This window comes from Rattus norvegicus, chromosome 8 (assembly GCF_021556685.1).
Source record: "Rattus norvegicus strain SHRSP/BbbUtx chromosome 8, alternate assembly SHRSP_T2T, whole genome shotgun sequence".
Taxonomy (NCBI): domain Eukaryota; kingdom Metazoa; phylum Chordata; class Mammalia; order Rodentia; family Muridae; genus Rattus; species Rattus norvegicus.
In genome coordinates, this window is record NC_141541.1 from 49,369,798 (window position 1) to 49,388,072 (window position 18,275).

At 42.2% G+C, this 18,275-nt stretch overlaps 1 long non-coding RNA gene across 4 annotated transcripts in view; it reads right to left on the reverse strand.

The window, feature by feature from the left end:
* LOC120094124 (uncharacterized) overlaps nt 1–18,275 on the reverse strand; it is a 33,215-nt gene that overhangs the window by 6,633 nt on the left and 8,307 nt on the right. For 2 of the 4 annotated variants that reach the window (XR_015627201.1, XR_015627198.1), the window contains exon 2: nt 14,606–14,767. This is a non-coding gene — a long non-coding RNA (uncharacterized LOC120094124). Of the gene's footprint in view, nt 1–14,605; nt 14,768–15,420; nt 15,601–16,681; nt 16,774–18,275 lie in introns of those variants that run through there. The other 2 variants (XR_015627200.1, XR_015627197.1) reach the window with 2 other exon arrangements.

Below are 18,275 nucleotides of genomic sequence, written 5' to 3' on the forward strand. Positions count from 1 at the left end.
GTGTGTGTGTGTATGTGTGTGTGTTTAATTCTCCCATTGTCAAATAATACAAATGACAAAGACCAGATTCCTAAGGGACACAACTATCATCTAAAACTTCCCAAGCTTATTCAATCATAGAATGATCGAATGTTTTAGTTGCAAAAACATTTGTTTCACATTTTCAGGACAGATATTCTATAGAACACACTCTAAGTGCTCTGGTAAAGTAATTTCTAGATCTTTCCAGTGGCACACATTTTACAAACGTATCAACCAGAGTGGAGGAAATTTGTTGCTTTTCGTGAGGTTGATAGACCTGATACTACTCTAGAGAATAGTGTTCTCCCACCACAGGGTCTTTCATGCACCTGGATAAACATCCCTTCTAACTCCTTTCTCCATACTCTTAATTCTTCTCAATCCTCTTGGCTGTTGAAGGGAAGATGGGAGTTTGCATTTCTGACTCAATGCTGCTTCTTCGAACTGTCTCAATTAGAGTTGTCAGGAGACCTTCATCATTCCTGAATTCTCTAAAGAGCTTTCCTTTTACTCCTTCCCAGGTGAGCCTGACCTTCATGATTGACCTCTGCCCTCTTCAACTCTTTACCCCATTTACACATATTAATCTCTCTATACTGTCTTTAAACTGTTCAATAAGCTGAAGAAAGGGGTTCAGCTTTAGTGGGAAGACAGTGGTGCCTCCACAGAAGGACAGACACGATAACGTGAACTCTTCTCACCGAGCGAGCACCTTCCAGCCAGAGTAGAAGCCCATAAACAGCTACAGTGCCATGGTGTACAAGCCCAGGCATCCCCATAACCACATGATGGTGTCTTGAGTATCTGATATGGGACAAAAATAAGTAGTGTTATTAAGTATCTGATATGGGACAAAAATAAGTAGTGTTATAAGTAGTGTTATATGCATGTACATGTATATGATGTTTGAGTGCATATGTGTGTGTGCTTGTGGGGGCTAGAGGCCAATGTTTGGTTGTCTTTACCACTTTCCATGTTATTGTTATTATTATTGTTATTATTATTATTAATATTATTATTATAAACAGGACACCCAGTAATTCCAGAATTCACCATTTTAGCCAGATTGGCAGAGCAGTGAACCCAGGCCATCTGCCTCTTTCCACACCCCTAGCACTGTGGTTACAAATGTGGGCAACTGCACCAGGCTTTTATACAGGTGCTGGGGTTCTGAGCTCAGCTCCTCATGGTAGCTCAGTAGACGCTTTAGTCACTAAGCCATCTCCCCAGCCCCATCCGGTAGCGTAATAATCTTTACACCGTCCATGTCTACCTCTCTAATAGGATTGCTCCATTTTTATCAGAACAATATGCCTTCACTCCTCTTCTAATAGGAAAGAAATGACTCTAACCAATCAGAAGATCACTTAAGGATGATGACTAGCATCTGTTTGTGGTATAACTTATAGAGAGGTTATGCAAACAAGCTGCCTCTGGTCCCAAGCAGCCTTAATCCTCATTCCTTTGTCTCTTCTCCATCCCCTGTAGTTCTTCCTTCCCTTCTGGGAGCACTTCTCCTACATCCTGTTATATGCACGAATATAACTTAATAGTGAACCTCATGCAAGGGGAGAGGGAGGGAGGAAGGTAGACACAAATGGTGCACTACTGTTGCAGGACCAGACGGGGCCGGGAAGATGCAACTAAGTTCCCTGTTTAATGGGACGAACTAGATTTCCACCCCTGAGGATTTTCAGTGTCAACTGCCTTGCCCCACCTATGGAGGCTACAACTGCTCACTTGCTTTTAGCATTGGGCACAGAGGTGAGGAAAGTCTTGGGGGGAACCCTGGAATCCACAGGATTCCTCGGAGTCCCTTCTGCATGAAACAAGCACCTGCAATTTTCATTGCAACCAGGTTAATTTGCCACTAAGAGTGCAGCAGCAGTTCCTGCCCTCCATCTTTCATCTGCACGATGGAGGGTAAAACTGCTGAGCTACCTGCCCATGCTTTCCTGTAGGTAGCAACCTGCCAGCAGAATTCCCTTCCAGGAGTCAGGTACCTGCTCGACTTCTCCGTGTTCCGTGAGTTCTGTAGGTGTTGTCTTCTGCAATGAGGCCTTGCTGTCAGTTTGTCGAGAGCATCCTGTAGTCTTGGCAACAGCCTGGGTTGTTTGGGGATTCCCATGGGACCCCTTTGACCGACAATTGAATCAGATGTAACCCGTTTCTGATAGTGGAAAGTTCATTTGGTGACAAGAGATAGACAGTTGGGGCTCTGTCTCCCCACTATTTGTCAAGATCACCTTCACATAGGTATGTATTCTAACAATCTTTTCCCATTCAGTAGGCTGCCATTTTGTTTTGTCCTATTGATGGTGTCCTTTCCCTTACAGAAACTTTTCGGTTTTATGAAGTCCTATTTATTAATTGTGGATCTTAGTGTCTATGCTAATCGTGTTCTACTCCGAAAGTCTTTGTCTGTGCTGGTGAGTTCAAGGCTACTCCCCACTTTCTCTTCTTTCGGGTTCAGTGTACTGGATTTTATGTTGAGGTATTTGATCCATTTGGAGCTGAGTTCTATTCAGGGTGATAACTATGGATCCATTTGAATTTGTCTGCATGTAGCCATCCAGATTGACCAACACCATTTGTTGAAGAGGCTGTCTTTTTCCCAGGGGACACTCATGGTTTCTTCATCAAAAATCAGGTGTCCATAAGTATGTAGATTTATGTCTGAGTCTTCAATTAGATTCCATTGATTGATGTATCTGTTTTTGTGCCAATACCACGTAATTTTATTAATGTAGTTCAGTAGCACAATTTAAAGCCAGGGATGAGAATAGCTCCAGCAGTTGTTGTTGTTATCATTATTATTATTATTATTATTATTCAGGATTGTTTTAGTAACTCTGCTTTGTTTTGTGTATAGTTGTGTTGGGATTTCGGTGGGAATTCCTTCAACCTGTAGCTTGGTTTTGGTAAGAGGGTCATTTTTACTGTATTAATCCTACCAATCCATGAGCATGGGAGATCTTTCCATCTTCTGAGATCTTCTTCAATTTCTCAATGTCTTAAAGTTTTATCATACGGGTAACTTGCTTGGTCATCCCAAGATATTTGATATTATTTGACATTATTGGGAAAGGTGGGATCTCTGATTATCTTCTCAGTCCGTTTGATATTTGTATATAGGAGGGCTACTGAATTTTGTGAGTTCATTTGATATCCAGCTACTTTGCTAAAAAGTGTTTTTATCTCTTGCAGGAGTTGTCTGGTGGAATTTTTAGGGTCATTTATGTGTACTATCACATCTTCCACAAATAAAGATACTTTGACCTCTTCCTTTGCACTTTGGTTTCCCTGATCTTCAGTTGTCTTATTGCTCTAGCCAAGGCTTCAAGTACTATATTGAATAAATATGGAAAGAGTGGACAACCTTGTCTTATGCCTGATTTTAGTGGAATTACTTTGAGTTTTTCCCTGTTTAGGTTAATGTTGGCTATGGGTTTGTTGTAAATTGCCTTTATTATGCTGAGGTATGCCCCTTGTATCTTTAATCTCTTCAAAACTTTTTTTTCCAGTATTGTCCTAGGCTTTTTCTGCATCTAATGAGATGGTCATATGTTTTTTCTTTCAGTTTGTTTATTTGGTGCATTATATTTAATGATTTTTTTTTATATTGAACCATCCCTGCATCTCTGTGATGAAACCTACTTGATAATGGTGGATGACCTTTCTTATGTGTTCTTGGATTCAGTTTGCAAGTTTTGTTGATCATTTTTTGCATTGGAAATTGGTCTATGATTCTCTTTGTTGAGTCTTTATGTGGTTTGGGTTTCAGGATAACTGCAGCCTCTTTAAGTGAATCGGGTGGTGTTCCTTCTCTTTCCATATTGTGGAATAGTTTGAGGAGCATTAGCATTAACTCTTCTTTGAAAGTCTATTAGAATTTCGCACTAAAATTATCTGCCCCTGTTTGTTTGTTTTGGTTGTCAGACTTAATGACTGCTTTTATTTCACTAGGGGTTCTAGGTCTGTTTAAATTGCTAATCTGATCTTGGTTTAACTTTGGCAAGTAGTATATATTGAGAAAATTGTCAATTTCTTTTATATTTTCCAATTTTGTAGGTTACAGGCTTTAAAGTATTTCCTTATGATTCCCTGAATTTTCTGTGTCTGTTTATATCTCCCTTTTCAACTCTAATTGTGTTCATTTGGATCTTCTCTCTTGCACTTTTAGTTAAACTTAGGTAAGGGCTTGTCAACTCTATTGATTTTCTCAAAGAACCAACTCTTTGTTTCATTGATTCTTGGAAAGTTTTTGTTGTTGCTGCTGTTTCAATTTTATTGATTTCAGCCCTGAGTTATTTCTTGCCACCTACTTCCTTTGGGTATAAATTATTTTTCAGGTGTGCTGGTAAGTACTTATATGCGATCTCTCTCTCTCTCTCTCTCTCTCTCTCTCTCTCTCTCTCTCTCCTCTCAGTGTAGATACTTAGAGCTATGAACTTTCCTCACTGTTTCCCATAAGTTTGGGTGTGTTGTTTATTCATCTTCATTCAATTATAAAAACTCTTTAATTTCTTTCTCGACCTATTTCTCATTCATTAGTGAATTTCCATGCATTCGTATTCTTTCAGTTGTTTCTGATGTCCAGCTTTAATCCTTGGTGGCCAGATAGGATACAGGGTGTTATTTCATTTTCTTGTATCTGTCGAGACTTGCTCTCTGTCTGGGTTTGTGGTCATTTCTGAAAAGTTCCATGAGGTACAGAAGGTAGGTGTATTCTTTTGTGTTTGGGTGAAATGTTCTATATAAATATCTAAGTTCATTTGCTTTATAACCAGTTAACTCCAGTGTTTCTCTGTTTTGTTTTTGTCTGAATGATCTGTCTATTGGCAAGGATGGTGTACTGAGGTCTCCCATTATCAGCGTATGAAGGTCTATATGTGATTTGAGCTGTAGTAGTGTTTCTCTTATGAACTTGGGTGCCCTTGCGTATGCTGCATAGATCTTAAAAATTACAATGTCATTTTGGTGGATTTTTCCTTTAATGAGTATCTGGTGTTATCATATGCATACATCCTATCTCTTCTAATTAGTTTTGGTTTGGAGTCTATTTTGTCAGATATTAAAATGACTACACCAGCTTTCTTCTTAGATTAATATGCTTACAATATATTGTTCCATTATTTCACCCTGAGATGATGGCTGTCCTTGATGTTAGGGTGTGTTTCTTGGATGCAACAGAAGGATGGATTCACTTTTCCTGTCCTTTCTGTTAGTCTGTATCTTTTTATTGGAGGATTGAGAACATTATTGTTGGGAGATACCAATGAGCTGTCTTTGTTGTTTCCTGTTTGTTATTGTTGTTATTGTTGTTGTTGTTGTTGTGGTAGTGGTGGTTCTCTCTCTCTCTCTCTCTCTCTCTCTCTCTCTCTCTCTGTGTGTTTTCTCCTTTAGATTTTTCTGGTAGGGATTATATATTTCTTGTGTTTTATTGGGTGTAGTTAACCTATTTAGGTTGGATTTTTCCTTCTAGTGCCTTCTGCATGGCTAGATTTGTAGATAGATATTGCTTTTATTTATTTTTTAATCATGGAATGCCTTAATTTCTCCAACTATTGTGATTGAATCCTTTGCTAGATAGTAGTCTGGATTGGCATTTGAGGTCTCTTAGAGTCCTAGAACACCTGTTCAGAAACTTCTGGCTCTTAGAATCTCCATTGAGGAGTCAGGTGTTATTCTAATAGATCTGCACAGTGTACAGGAGATAACTCTGGCATTTTGATCATGGTCCATTTTCACATCATAGACTTCCCATGGTTACAGAAAGAGCAGAATTGGGCCTCAAGGGTGCCTCAAGGTCCTCAAGGGTCATCTTTTTGGGGTCTGCTTCCTTTTGGACTTTCCTTTTTCCATGGCTGCACATAAAATCCACATGAGCCCTGCCTTAGAGCCAAGGCTTAGTTATTTGGAAGTCACTACAAAATTATATGATTGCATATATGAACATGCATTCACATACATGTACACACTCTCATACATAAGCATATATATCATATACATATGCATCATATATGCATCATATACATATGTATACACATCATATGCATACATATATACATACATATATATCACATACATAATATTATGGTTGTACTTCCCATGATAGATCTATAGAGATTCTCAAACATGCCAATGCCACCTTAACAAATACATTTTTCTTTCCATAATTGCAGAGTGTGCTCTGGACAGCTTGGGAAGATAGCTCTGACATCTTATATCCCAGTGCACTTAATGATACGGAAGAGATATTCAGAGAGCACAGTGAGACACACTGGACTTTACTGAGCCAGGAAAGAGAGAAGGAAAGCCTTTGACCTCTTTGTCCAGGGTTATTTGACTGAGAGGATGAACAGTAAATCACCTAGAGGAGAAAATGAGCCAGGTCAGACTGGAGCAGAGACCCAATCAGTGTTTAAAGCAAAGTTATCTGGATTGACTTGGGTGCTGCGTTGGTAATCAGTAAAAGCACAGAACATTTCCCCCGCATTTCTTGCCTATTCATTAGGCTATGATGATCGGGAATCCAACAAAGAGCCTCAGGCATACATCTGAGAAAATCATACATCGTTCTAATTCCTCTAAGGATGTAGTCTTGTTTTCTCTCCTTCTATCTTTAATGAGTTGGAGGTTTTTGTGAGCTCTTTGTGTAGAGAGATAGCCCAGCCCCCTGATGCAAGTAGGCACCCTTCTTTGTTCCTATTGCCATTCTATCTCTCCTGTCAGCACCCCCTGCCCAATCTGCAAAATTCTAGTGTGTGTGTGTGTGTGTGTGTGTGTGTGTGTGTGTGTGTGTGTAGAGGTCTAAATTCTATTCCTGTCAAGTGAATAGGAAGTTAGAACAGTCACTTTCTACATCCTAAGGTGTTCAAAAGCCATCCTACCCTTCGATTGGCTCAGTCAGTTCTGAGCATGGACCCTATGCTGCGTTCTACTGCCCAGCTATGCCTGGGAAGCAATGGTTCCTAACATCAGTTATCAGAGTTCATCCTTCAGCAGCTATCTTTGAAGTGGAACGATCCTCCTCTCTTGGAATAACTGCCTTCTGAGGAAAGATGGCCAAATGCGAAATAATTCGGAAGAGGTCTCTGCAATTCCTGGTCCTTTCTCTCCCGCCCCTCCATGGCCAGGGTGGGAATCCTTTCCAACTGGAACAGGGACCTGCCTCCGTTCTGAGCCAAGGCAGAGTTAAATAAGCCATTGTGCCATGTGCTTATGGGTAATTAGGCATGAAAAGAATCTGCAGTCTCTCCCTCCATTGTTCCTCACAAGCTGTCCTTTTGCCATGTGCCCGAGCCCCCAGGTCTCAGCTCTGGCACTTGTACAGAGATATGGATGTCGTCGTCATGGCAACTGTTCCCGTGCTAAGCAACTTTATGGTCTAATATTATTAAGGGGGCAGGGGTCAAAAGCCAGTGAGAGACTTTGTCTCTGAAGCCCATGATAATTGTATCCGGGATGGGGCAGCAGTGGGAGCTCATGGGAGAAGGGAGGAAACTCAACGACCCAGAGCTACCCGCAAGAACACCTGTGAGGGAGACATGGCCAAATCCCAGAGTCAGTACAATAGCTTCCAAAGGCTCCCACCCTCCTTTCCCATGTCCCCTCCTCTCCCATGTCCCCTTCTGAGTGTCACTGTATCCCTTCAGGTGCCTGGCACCCTGCTGCTCCGTCCTGGGAAAGTTCCGCCTCTAGCAGATTCCATCTGACTGGAGTTTAGTCACTGAGTTTCTATCCACACTTGTGTTTCCGGCTGAACAATAGGAAGTGGTGGAAATAGGTGGAGGAAAATGTTCTCTGTTCCCGGAAGCTTAAAGAAGCAGAGAAGCTGCCTATTGCTTTTTAGTGTCTCATTCTAGGAAATGTCAAACATTGACATCAGTAAGGAAAAAAAGAATGAACTCTATATAACCCATTACCCCAGTTGTATTCGTGTGTGTGTGGGGGGGGGGGCACATGTGTGCATGCATGCCTGTGGAAATTAAAGCATTCTTAATTGTTTTCTACCTTATATTTCGAGGCAGGTTCTCTTATTTGAACCAGAGCTTGCAGGCTTGGCTAGTCACTAGCTCGCTCTGGGGATTCCCTGTCTCTACCACTCCACTCCCCACTGAACCTCCTGTATTTTCTTTTTTTTTTCTTTTTTTCGGAGCTGGGGACCGAACCCAGGGCCTTGTGATTGCTAGGCAAGTGCTCTAGCACTGAGCTAAATCCCCAACCCCCTGTATTTTCTACAGTCATTTGCCTTGCTTGCATTAAACACAGAGCAGAAAGGATCCTTTGGATCCTGTTTTCCTCCATCTCAACCCCAGGCAGGGGTTGATGTTCCATTAGTGGTGATGCAAAGGAAGGCATGTTGGATGGTGCCGAGACATGTACTTGGCATGCCTCATGAGATGTTACACACACCACTGTCCTCCTGTTGTTCAAAGACCTAGCAGTGCATGGGGCTCCCTCACACCGAATGCACTCAGGTTCAAAGCCAGCTGACCCCCTGGACATTTTAATGTTACCCTGTGATTCTGCTCCCTGGTTCTTGTAGGACTAGATTCACACACTGTATCAAGCGATCTCTTCTGAGCTGGCAAATTCTTTCCCAGTGTTGAGCAAGAGGAAGCTTCAGAAACGGCTCTTGATCTTAGAGTAAGGAGATGCCTTTTCATATCAAGTGGCACATCATAATCCCGTGCATGCTGACAAAGCCCCCATAATGCTCTCATTTTAAAGGTTCTATAAGTACTTCAGCCTCCTCCGGAATCATTCTTGGTCTTCCTCGGCTGGGATTAGAGGGTTACGCAACCCGTAAAACTTCATTTGAAGAAACTGAATCAATTTGTTCATTAATGATTTATTTTTATGTGCTCATTAGTTTTATGAATTAGTAGGTTTTTATTATAACATCATACATTTATATATACATACACACAATATACAACACACATTATGCTCCCTAATATCCACTCCTATTCTCCATTCTCTCTCCCTGGTCCATTCCTTTCCTAGTATCTCCCTTCCTACCTTTCCAGCCCACATTTGAGAGAAAATATGTAATAGGTGCCTCTGACCCTGGCTTATTTTGCTTAATATGACAGGTTCCAGTTCCATTCATTTCCTTGCAAATGACATAATTTTGTTCTTAATGTCTGTGTATATGTGCCACATTTTCTTAATGCACTTGCCTGTTGATGGACAGCTAGGCTCTAATGAATGTTGCTGTAATAAGCATGTGTCTGCAGGGATCTTTGGTTATCTTCCAAGTGCAGGCGGTTCATGAGCTAGCTCTAGTTTTAGTTGCTTAAGGATCCTCCATGCCAGTTTCCACAGTGGAAGACACCGTGTAGGAGTTCCTGTTTGTCCTGCGTTCTTGTCCATTTCTGTTTCTTGTGTTTAAATTTTTACTGTTTATCTATTTGTACATGGATATGTCATGATATCCTTGTGGAGGTCTGAGGACAACCCATGAGCAGTTGTTTCTCTCCTTTCACCATGTGAGCCCCAGTGATTGAACTCAAGTCATCATCAGGCTAGCTGGCTAGTGCTTTTTACCTGCTGAGCCAACTCAGTGGCCCGTTATGGTATCCTGCTGGGGATAAGATGAATGCCTAATATTGTCTTAATTTTATTTCTCTGATGGGTGTTCAACATCTTCATGCATTTATTGTTGTGGTGGTTAGTTTTGGGCAACTGACCTAAACTAGAGTCATCTGGGAAGAAGGAACCTCAGCTGAGGGAAAGCCTCCACCAGATTGGCCTGTAGGTATGTCTGTGAGGCATTTTCATAACGGCTGATTGATATGGAAGGCTTAGCCCACTGTGGGCGGAGCCATACCTAGGCAGATACACCTGGACTGTAGCAGAAAAGCAACTGATTAAATCAGAAGAAGCAAGCAGGTAGTCAACATTCCTTCATGTTTCTGCCTTGAGCTCCTGCCCTGACTTCCCTGATTGGTGGACTACAAGCAAGAATGTGAAAGAAAACCTTCCCTCCGTAAGCCACCCATGGTCATGGTGTTTAATTTCAAAAGAGAAGCAAATTGGAACAAAGGCCCATTTGTACTTTTTCTCCTGAAGTGTGTTTATTTTGTACATTGGCTTGTTCATTGGTTAGATTATTTGTTCTTCTGATGCTTAATTTTGTGAGTTCTTTCTATACTCTGGATAGCTGTGCCCTATCAGATGTAGAGTTGGCAGGGATTTTTCTCCCACTCTGTAGGCTTTCTTCTTATTGTTTCCTTTGCTGTGCAGAAGCTTCATACTTTCATGCAGCCCCACTCATTAATTCTTATTATTCTGAATTAGATTTGTGATGTTTCAGATTATACTGAAGCTTGACATGATGGCTTTTTTAAAAAATCTTCCAAGGTCAATCAAGGCAGCGCTCTCTTAGTTATGTACTTTTTTTGGAGGGGATAAGGATTTCATTGTGTAGTATAGGCTGGTCTGAAGATACTTCTCACAGTACTAAGGCTCTGAACATATACAGTGTAGACATAATGTTTATTAGACCAACAGTACCTGCTGTTAGCCCTAGGATGGCTACTGTTGTCAGTTAACATATCTAATGTGATTTCTTGTCTACTATCATGGCATATCTTTTGCATGCAAGCAAACACATTGATGCCTTTCCAGGTATATTTGCTGGTTATTCAGTGTACTGGTTAGTTTTAGTATCAACTTGACACAATATAGGGTCATAGGAAGAGGGAACCTCAAATGAGAAAATACCTCTAAAATATCAGCTAGTAGGCAAGTCCATGGGGGTCATTTTCTTGATTAGTAATTGTTGTGAGAGGACCCAGAGCACAATGGGCAGTGTCACCCCAGGTGGTCTGGGTTATCTGAAAAATCGAACTGAGCAAATCATGAGGAGCGAGCCAGTAAGTAGTGTTTCTCTCTGACCTCTGTTTCAGCTCTTGCCCTGATTTTCCTCAATGATTTCCAGTGATCAAGACATGTAAGCCAAATAAACCCCTTTCTCCATGAAGTTGCTTGTGGTCACAGCAGCAGAGAGCAAACTAGGTCACTCAGTTATTGGACTTTTGTAGCCCCCAGTCAGAATTAAAAAGACTGTGGCATAAGAAGGAACAGAGAGCTTTTGGAAACTGTGTGGAAGCGGGAGAAAGAAGGGAATGACAGGTGAAGGGGCAGGGTAGGTCTAGCTCTGTTTAGTGATTCCTAGTGTCTTATTTAGAGTTTTATTGCTGTGAAGAGAGATCAAGGCCATGGCTACTAATATGAAGAAAACATTTAATTGAGGCTGACTCACAGTTTCGGTGGTTTAGCCCATTATCATCATGGCGGAAAGCATGGCAGTGTGCAGGCTGACATGGTGCTGGAGATGGAGCTGAGACTTCTACATCTTGATCCACAGGTAGCAAGGAGAGGTTTTGTGTCACACTGGACATAGCTTGAGCATAGCCGACCTCCAAGTCTGCCCCCTTAGTGACACATTCCTCCAACATGACCTACGCACCTGAATCTGTGAGGGTTGTACTTTTTTGAATTACCACACTTAGGGTTATTTTAATGGAAAGAAGAGATGTGCGAAATCTGCCAGGATTATCATAATTGATGGTTATTAGCATTTTTACTTTTTGGTGTCATGGCATAGTCTCTCAACATAAGATCTGGCCCCTTATGAGACAAGGAGGTGGATGTTTACATCGCTATTGTTTAGGTAAGGAAACCTGGACCCAGGTTAAGTGAGCTATTGAATAGTTGAATGAGTTGGGTAAACATTAGATCCACATTTCCTAGTCCAGGGCTATTTGGAACGAACCAATAAGGCAAACAAGTTGGTTAAGTGTGTTAACAGCCCCCCCATTCCATTATGTATGTCTTAAATGACCCTTGTGTCAAATGAACCCTGCCTTGTTATTGCCTTAGAATTTACCTCCCATTTAAATATATATTTCTTTATTTTTTAAAATAAAAACTATTAGTATTCTAAACTTACAGATACAAATTATATTTATATTTATGGTGTGAAGGCTGGTGCCTTGCTAAATGCATATTTTGTGATAGGGTTAAATTCAACACATCTATTACTTGATGAACTGATAATTCTTGAACTGAGATGTAACATCTATGTTCTTAGAATGATCAATGCCCTCATACATGATCAGTAGCTTCCATGTTGTAGAATTGTTATTCTGAGCCTACTCGTCTCATGAAACTGAAATTTCCTGTCATATGACCACATCTGCCTCACCCTGGCAGTCACCATTCACCATTCTGCTCTTTGCTATTTGATTCCGTATGTAACTGGACACAAAACACTTGCCTTTTGTGCGTGTGTACTATGTATGTATGCATGTGAGTTGTACATTCTCATATGTGCATGTATGTCATTCAGAGGTCAATGTCAGATATATTTCTCAATAGCTGTTGTCTTTAGTTTTCAAAACAGGGATTCTCGATGAACCCAGAATTTGATGGTTCAGCGAGATTCACTGCCCAGCAAGTCCCCAGGACTTACCCACCTCTGCCTCCCTAGTGTTGGGGTTACAGATGTATGCTGCCACGCAGGTTCTAGGGCTCTGAACTTGGGTCCTCATGCTTTTCCATAGGTTCTTTACCCACTGAGCCATAATAACAGTGATGCGAGGAGGAATTGCTCTTTAACCACAGATGTGAGAACAGGATGAGGACTGGGGAGCAGTGGAGGCATAAAAGAGCCCATATCCTTATTCACTTAGAGCAGAGGGGCTACCTAATTTTTTGGGGTAGTGGAAAGGAGAGGCAGGGAGCTGAGAGAAGACAGCGTATGTTCAGTGATTCATTTGACACTTTTATTAATTTTACTATGAGCTAGGCACCTGGGATTATTAAAGAAATAATAAGGTGATGATTGTGTATTGCAGGAACTCATTATCTTGTGGGAAAATTGGATAGTGAAAGTCACAAAGCAATATTTTAAGTACAATGGCAGAGGTTAAACATAATACGCTCCTGGAGCACAGAGGAAGGAGCACATGGCTCTGACAGGGAGGGAAGTCTGAGGAACCAGGGAAACAGCAGGGAGAAGGTAGCATTTACCTATGTCTGTAAACCGGAGAATAGAAGAAAAAACATTTCGGGGAGGACGTCAACAGGATTTTCTTAAAGACATTTATTGGGTGCTTGTTGTGACAGTGTACTTCTAATCAAGTGGCACATACTGCATGTCCTGGTGGCCAGACAGACGGAGGCCACAGAGAAAGCATTCATGTTCTAGCCTGAGAAATGGAGGAGTCAAGGGTTTCAGTTTGAGTGAATGGCCATGAAGTGAGAAGAGAAGGAGGCTGGTTTGGTTGAAAACAGTAGGGGGTTAGGTTAGTCTGAGTGATATTTCCTCTTATCTCTTTGATACTGAAGCAGTGATGTTCAAGTGTCACTTTTGGCTAAACAGAGAGAGATACAGGCTGAAGATACAGTGTCGAAAGCCACCACCATCATATGAATGGCATATGAAGGCATTTGAAATGTGACATGAATCTGTGGTGGGACAACGTGGATAGACAGCAGGCCAGGTGATGACTGTCACTGGTTGGGGGGAATCTACATTTAGATATTAGAGAAATGAGGATGAGCTAGGAAAAGGAAGTGAACGGGCATAGCTGCAAATGAAAACTAGAAAGGAAGACAACATGGTGTCCTAACAGCCAAGACAACTGCCTTGGAGCATGCTCAAGGAAAAATGGGTGTGGTTCTGAACTACTCATCAGTTGATGGAGTACCTGCCTTGTATGTACAAAGTCCTGAGTTTATTCCTCAGCACCACATAAAAAAGGTGCGGTGGCACCCACTATAATTCAGACACCTGGGATGTGTGGTAGGAGCATCGGAAGTTCAAGATCTCTCCTTCATATATGATGAATTTGAGGCTAGACTGAGTTCCTTGAGACCTTGTCCAAGAAAATAAAGAGGGAGGGGGAGAAGAAAGGAGGAGAAGGGAGCGAGAGAGAACATGAAAAGGAGTACAATTGGGCTGGAGAGATGGCTCAGTGGTTAAGAGCCCTGACTGCTCTTCCAGAGGTCCTGAGTTCAATTCCCAGCAATGACATGGTGGCTCACAACCATCTGTAAAGAGATCCGATGCCCTCTTCTGGTGTGTCTGAAGACAGCTACAGTGTACTTATACATAATAAGTGAATAAATCTTTTTTTTTTTGGTTCTTTTTTTCGGAGCTGGGGACCGAACCCAGGGCCTTGCGCTTGCTAGGCAAGCGCTCTACCACTGAGCTAAATCCCCAAAACTTCTGGGTTTTTTTGTTTTTTTTCCCGGAGCTGGGGACCGAACCCAGGGCCTTGCGCTTGCTAGGCAAGCGCTCTACCACTGAGCTAAATCCCCAACCCCCAGTGAATAAATCTTTAAAAAAAAAGAAAAGAAAAGGCGTACAATTAGTATGAATGGCCAGCAGGAAAGTTTCAAAGCCACAAGATATTTACTTGACTCCCCTCCCCCACCAGCATGGCTTCAACAGTCTTGCAGATGATATGAAGAGGCAAAGGTGCGGGCACACTAGAATCTTTATGCAGTTTTAGAAGGGTTATAAAGGGGGCACCAATGTATACATAGTTCCTCAAAAAGTTACCTGTAGATCAGAGCGTTGCTTAGTCCTCAGCAGAGCTATTCCCTCCTGCAGTAGATCAATACAGAGGCCCACAGCCGGATGATGTGCAGAGAATGGGAGTTTAGAAGCACTCAGTCCTGAGGGCGGCTCTTTGTCACTCAACTCCACTCAAGACTCAGAGATCTATGTGGAAAGGAGGCAGAAAGGTTGTAAGGGCCAGAGGTGATGGATGACCCCAAGGAAACAGTGTCATCTGGACACAACAGGATTGATAAACATATGGAATCACCGAGACTGTAATACCATGCACGTGCTCTACAGGGGTTCAAAGCAGACAAAAATCTCAATACAGACAAAGGGAGGTAGACACAACTCTCATTCCTGATCAAGAAGTTATTTGCAATTAACGCCTGTTAGGTAATGGGAAATCCATCTTCTCCAATGGCAGGACACTGGGTACATCAACCACATACCAAGGCAGGCCCAAGGCTCAGGAGGATTTGACCAACACAAAACAGACTCCATGTTTTTTTGTGATCTCTCTCTCTCTCTCTCTCTCTCTCTCTCTCTCTCTCTCTGTCTGTCTCTCTTTCTTTCTAGAGAAAAAATGTGAGGTTGTGAAGAGAGTGAGTGGGAGGAAGAACTGGGAGGGATTGGGTGATGGAAAGAATATGATAAAATATGCTTTATAGAAGTCTTAGACCAAGAAAAAAAAACTTAGAATTACCATCTGACAAAATAACCTATCCTTCTTACATACTTGGGAGATATAAAAACACCCATCCATATCAAGGAATGTTTATAACAAGATTACTAATAACAGTTAAAACACTTACATGCCAATCAATCGATGAGCAGGTAAATAATCAGGGTCTTTTTACTATGAAATATTATGCACCCAGGAAAACAGAGCACCAATTCTTGTTCCAGCTTGGATATGCTTGATAATTGCATGCTGAGTGGAAGAAAAGGATCATGAAAGGCCACACACCATACGATTTCATTTGCATGAAAAGCTGAGAACAGACAAATTGACAATGATGGCAAGTGAGCCTGGGGGTTAGAGAACGTAGGTGAAGAGAGAATTGCTGCTGACTGGTAGGGACTTTCTTTTTGGTGTAATAGAAGTATTCTGAGTGGTTCATGATTGCACAAGTCTGTGAACGCTAAGCCATAGGTCATTCATTTTGTTGAATGCATCTTTCCCGTCTAGTGCTGATTGGATTAGGAGTGTTGATAGCTATCTTCTTTCAGTAGAATCTCTCTTGGAGAATGCTTCTGACTCAACAGAATCCTCTTTGCCATGGCCATGTTACAGGTGATTGAGACCACAGCTAACAGTGAGCAGATCCAGGGGATTTGAACTCAGGTCCTCATGCTTGTGTAGCATCTCTCTTACCCAATGAGTCACCTGATGTCACTCCCCATCAAGGTAATGGAGGCCTCAGGGATTTCTATAGCTAGCTATGGATCTGGGATGCCCCCTGAGCTCTTTGAGGCAAAGAGGCTATGCCTTTTGTTGATATTTGAAAATCTGATTCTCCTGCCATAGAGACATAGCCATGGACAAGGAAGGTCCTGTTGGGTTGGAGGCATTCCCCCAAAAGAGAGTCCACTGTAAGAAGATAGCAATCAACACCTCTAGAAGGCACAAAAATCAATCTCAAGGGAGAGCTGGTAGCATCTGCCTTTGTTTCTTTTCCTGCTGCTATGGTAAAATGCCCGGCAGAAGCAGCTTAAGGGAGAAAGGATTGATCTCACAGTTCAAAGTTCATCAAAGAGAGAGGTCAAAGTGGTAGAAATTTGAAGGAGCTGGTCACAGCACACCCACAGTCAAGTCCAGGAAGTGATAAGTGCTGGCGGTGCTCAATTAGCTTTCTTCAGTTCATACAGTCTAGGGTCTAAGCTCAAGAAGTGGTCCTTCCCTCAGTTAGGATGAGTCTTCCCATGTCAGTCAATGTAGCTAAGATAATCCTCCAAAGGCATGATGGAAGGACCATCTTCTAGGTGATTCTAGAGCTTGTAAGGTTGACAATACAATTACAGTGGCACATAACAGGGTATACTGCAAGACCTAGGGGCTTTTGATATTCTTACATCCATCTGCCTCAGGTCACGGCTAGGCCAGCTTCCAACTTCCTTCCTGTTTTGGGCCAAGGCTAGGCCAAATTCCATTCTCCACCCACAGGAACATTCTTGAGTAGAAAATTCTTAGAATGTACTGACTGATACTTGTGCTAGCCAATAGATTTAAAGGTCAATATGCTTAGACAATAAGTTTGAGTTGTAACCTTGCTGATGTAACCTATGTCCACAAAAAGTATGAAAACTGCTTGTAATAGCCATTCTGGGTCACCTTCTTGTCACTTGCCTCAGGGACTGATTGAGGGTCCATCTCAACATGCTGGAAAATCAACCTCTTGCTTTTGCTTTGATCTGTGTCTCAGTGTCTCACTCGGAGACATCTGGAAGTAAATACCACTGACCGAGGGTTGGGGTCTTACACTACTACAACTCATTCCCCACACTGTTTATAGAAGGTGTTGTTTGCATCTCTCAGAAAACCTCTTTCATGGAGGTTAGGAGATGGCTCAATTAGACAAGTGCTTGCCCCACAAGCATGAAGGCCCAAGTTTGATCCCTAGTACTCATATAAAAAGCCAGACACAGTGGTGGACAGATGCTTGTAATCCCAGTGCTGGGGATTTGGAGACCCATTGGTTTGGGGGGATTAAAGAGTGGCCAATCTAGCTTAATCAGTGAGCCCCATGCTCTAGAGACCTTTATCCTAACAAGCAAGGTAGCCAACTCCTGGGGATCGATGCCCTCTGTTCATCTCTGGCTTTTACGTACATATTCACTTGTTTATTTTTTTATTATTTTGAATTATTTATATTATTATACTGTATGTTTGAGTGTTTGGCCTGAATGTGTGTGTACCACATGCATGTCTGGTGCCCACAGAGATCAGAGGAGGGCATTGAATCCTCTAGGACTACAGATAGTCTTGAGACACTGTATAGGTTCTGGGAGTTAAATCTTGGTCCTCTATAAGAGCCTGAGTATTCTTATCCTCTAAACCAACTTACTAGCCTATGCACACTCAGTAGTACACACACACACACACACACACACACACACACACACACACACACACACACACACATACACACACTGCCAAATACCAGCCTCAGCTTGGAGAGGGGTTCTGAGAAAAGAGGCATCTGGGAGCAGTGAAAACAAATGACTCAAAGTCAAATTGTTGTAAGACCCCCAAAGTGGCCCTACCTCAGGAGCACAACCCACAGAGCACAGATTGACAAAGTGACCGCTGCAATAGCATGAGGGTATAAGGTTTTTAATCCATGTACGTAGGGTTGCTCATCCATGCAGGGAGAGGCAACCCCGAACCCAAAAAACACAAACTTTTATTTGTTACAGAGGGCAGATCAGCAACAGGGTTAGCTGGCTCATTCTCATTGGTGGTGCACAGGACAAAGGATCTGGCCAGGTATTGGCTGGCCTGCTCAAGGGGCTGTTCTTGGCTCAGTTGGTCCCTTTCCTCATCCAGCCCTATACCTGGCCTTGGTGAATCACTGGGAAAGGGCTAAGTTGGCAAGTCCCTTAGAGGAGGAGTGAACAGGGTGGTCGGGCAGGGTCAGGATGACATCTTGCAGTTGTTTTCAGAATT